The sequence below is a fragment of the Dasypus novemcinctus genome, chromosome 6 (genome assembly GCF_030445035.2).
Source record: "Dasypus novemcinctus isolate mDasNov1 chromosome 6, mDasNov1.1.hap2, whole genome shotgun sequence".
NCBI lineage: Eukaryota > Metazoa > Chordata > Mammalia > Cingulata > Dasypodidae > Dasypus > Dasypus novemcinctus.
Genome location: NC_080678.1, coordinates 47,954,418 through 47,958,359, shown reverse-complemented (window position 1 = coordinate 47,958,359; position 3,942 = coordinate 47,954,418). Strand labels below are relative to the sequence as shown.

The following is a 3,942-nucleotide window of genomic DNA, read 5'->3' as shown; positions in this document are numbered from 1 at the left end:
GCCGGCTGCCTGAAGAAGAGCAGTGAAAATGGCATACTTCCTGTGGTGTCTGTGATGAGAGAGACACAGTTCCAATTACTGCCAGATGTGGAGCCTGTTGTAACCTGTAAGGTCTCTAGCATCAACCTGTGCTTTGCCAAAATGCATATCCTATACATGGGATCCAAACCATTTAAGAACTCCTGTTGAGGACCAGTCAGCAAGGAAGATATCCCAGCTACTGAAAAAGACAAGGTTGAAATTTATGAGAGTTTCTGCCCAGGTGACATTGTGTTGGCCTAAGTGATATCCCTAGCTATTTTAGTCAGGGATCTTTAGGGAAACAGAATCAACAGGAGATATCTGTCAATAGTGTGAGATTTTATAAGAATCTCGCACATGACCATGGGGATGCACAAGTCCAGGTTCCGCAGGCAGGCTGCAAACCAGGGGCTCCAATGAAAGTCCAGTGAAGGTCCTTGGTGAGTTTCCAGGAGATGTTAGCTGTCTGTTGAAAGACAAGCTGGGAAATTCTCTCTGGATGTTGAAACCACTTCCCCTTTTAAGGCATTCAACTGATAGGATAAAACATCACTCACTGCTGATGGCAATCCCCCTGGTTGTGCATAGATGTAATCAGCTATCTATGTAGTGAACTCACTGATGACTGAAGCCCATAAATGGGCACAATTACCTGGCTAAGTTGACACATTGGCTTAACCACATGCTAGGTGACACACAGTCCAGCTACCTGCTGACCACCACTGAAAACGAGCAAGGAACGGTGGTGGCCCACAGTGAATCAGGTGTCCAGATGGTACCCATCAGCTGGTGTGACGACCCATGTTAAAGAATTCCAGAAAGTGGCATGAAGGCAACCTGAATTCTTCCAGACCTAAGAAACCACATTTTACCCAGTGGAGGGGATTATATTGTTTCTGAGAGCATACTATGAAAGCAACATCAAGATGCCATTGTCTTTATTCAAACACCTGAGGTCAACCGGCAACCACCACTACAAAAGTCTGCAGGAAATGTGTTCTGTAGGTGGAGAATTTTTCTTATAACTTTTGCTTGAGTGATGAAACTTTTCTTTTGGAGGCACCAGCAAACAAATTGTCTAATGTATGAAATCACTTATTTCTCTTGACAGTCCTTATAAAAACACATTTTCTTGCTGTGACAAAGAAAATATTTTTAAGGGAAGGATTTTATGGTTTCTGTTGTCTTGAGCAGAGGTAGGAATCTAAATGGTATCATGACATTTAGAACAAGGGTTTGCCTGGTGTCATACTTTACCTGACATGTATATGTGCTTGCTTGTTCTGGACAAAACCTGATCTCCAATCTTTTTTGTATTTTTTGTGTTCTTTCCTAAGCCTTTGCTTATTGAGTCTGCACTGGGTCAAGTACTTTATGTGCATTACCTCATTGAAGGAGATTATGTTTTGGTGCAAATTACAGACATAAGGTGACCCAGCATGTGAGTAGTCTTGAAAATAATTTAGGAAATGTAGCATTACTTATGTAGGGTTTATTAAATCTGAATTGAATCCAAAAGAGAGAGAAAAAGAAAAAGTGAAGGTTTATATAAAGTTCAAACACAGGCAGGATGAATCTATGGTATTAGAAGTCAGCATAATGGTTCCATTGTGAGGAGGGGTCTGAGAGGGAGCAAGAATGGGCTCTCTGATAGCTCTAAATATAAAGGGTTAAATAAAAGATCTTCAAGAAGAAAGCATATGGGAATATACTCATGAACTTGCACTAGGTAAAGATGTATTAAACAGCATTCTAGTTCTGGATATAGGTTCTGGTTATTTGCATGTGTTCCCTTGTGAAAATTGAGCTGTATGCCTATGATATGCATTTAGTTATGTTACATTGCTGATAAAAAGTTTACTGAAAAACAACCAACCAATCAATTCCCTCCAAACACTGTGTTTAATTCTTCTGCCAAGCAAATGAAAAGGAGTCAGGGGAAGGAATATGAAGGGAAGAAACAATCTCCTTCATTATCAGAGCAGAAGGTGTAGCAGATGATAAATTCTACTCAATAGTTTACATTTTTACTTAAAAATGCTTTATTTCCTGGAGAAAAGATGCAAAACAGAGGCCAAGTATGAATACAATAGCTAGTCCCCCAAATACTAAGGAACACTTGATCTTCAAAAGCAATAAGTACTTTTTGATCTGACACTATAAAAAGCATATACACAGAGATAATTTTTATATATGACTTTAAGTCTTTTTTTTGGAAGGGTGGACTCCTTATTTCTTTAAGAAAAATTTCAACCTGAAACAAAAAAAAATTTTTCTGTTCTATTTTAAAGCACATCATATTCTTAACATTTGTTGACATTTTCTGATATGGGACTAAAAAATGAAATCATAACATTTTAAAAAATGGAATCATAAATAGCTTTGCAAGAGTAAGTGCTTTCACCTGGGTGGAGATGGAAGATGCAAATAGAGGAGGCCAGCAGTCATTGGTTATGGAGGATAGAGTGGGTACTGAGGCCTAGTGGTCCAGGCTTGGAGTCTGCCTCAGACACGGCGAAACCATGTAGGTCTGAGAAGTTCTTCAGGAACAACAGAGGACAAACACAACATCCAGATCATTAAGGGGGAGCACCTGGACAAAAAGAAGCTCTGTGTGTTAGATGTGGCAATGGCAAGGATCATCCATGTCAGCACCTACCCATTCACTCTCATCAGTGCCCAGATGCAGGTTCAGAAGGGCAAGAGTCTCTGCCATGGGACCTTTGATGCCTTCAACAAAATCCTGCAGGCTGGTGGAATGACTGGCCTCTACTGGGGGTTCCTGTCAACACCTTCACCCTCATCTCTGGCCAGTACTGTGTCACCATTTATGAGCTCACCCAGAAGTCTGTAGCTGATTATAGCTGAAACAACATAGTCAAACTGCTGGTGGCCAGTGGCTTGGCCTCCCTGGTGGCCTAAAGCATCAGAGTGCCCATTGATATAGTCTCCAGCACCTGATGATGCAGCACAAGGGTGATAAATGGGTCACTTCCAGGTATGGGGGAACCTAGAAGGATGAGGGGTGATTGCTTTTGGCCCAACCAAGGATATCATGAGGCAGATTCTGCAGGCTGATGGGCTTTGAGGCTTCTGCCATGGCTATGTGGCTTCACTGCTTACCTACCTCCCAAACAGTGCTGTTTGGTGGACCTTCTATCACGTCTATGCAGAGCAGCTCTTGTACATCTGTCCTAAGGAGTGTCCTCACATTGTCTTTCAAGTTGTTTCCGGGGCCTTGGCTGCAGCCACTGCCTCCATTCTCACCGATCCCATGGATGTCATCTGAACCTGTGTGCAGACTGAGGGCAAGAATTCCATCATCCTGACCTTCAGACAGCTGATGACAGAGGAGGGGCCTTGGGCCTCATGAGGTGCCTCTCAGCCAGAATGATCCCAGTTATACTGTCCACCACTGTGTGGGCCACGAGAGCCTCAAGAAGCTCAGCCTTCAACCTGAACTGTTGGACTTGAGGCACTGGTAACCAGTGATGGGGAGAGAAGCCTGCTGTTTCCCACACAACACTGGGTAGTGGGCAGAGTAGGGAGGAGGATAGCATGTTCTCCAAATGCTCCCACCATGCAGTCAGCCCTGTCCTGGACCCAGCGGCCTGTCTGGGGCAGGGACAGAGACTTTGAACTGCTGCTCTTGCCAAAGAGTCTCCAAGCCTGGACCCCCTGCCCTCCCTGTTTTTAATTCTCTTGCCAAACTGGGCTCCTTCACTCAGTTATTGTACTTGATCCTACCTTAAGGAATCCTCTTGGACTTATAACCCAGATCCCAAGAAGCTGCCATCAGCCCTTTTCTGCTTTATCTCCTAGGCTTGCTAATTTTTATTTTGGGACTGAGTTGCCCACCAGACTAAAGCTTTCCCCTACCATTGGAGCGAGGTACTAGCACTTTTGCACTGGGAGTAGCAG

The 3,942-nt window shown here is 43.5% G+C and overlaps 1 pseudogene; it reads left to right on the top strand.

The window, feature by feature from the left end:
* The first annotated feature begins 947 nt into the window (after positions 1–947).
* Positions 948–3,506, top strand: LOC101442675 (solute carrier family 25 member 44 pseudogene; annotated as a pseudogene).
* Positions 3,507–3,942: the final 436 nt, after the last annotated feature.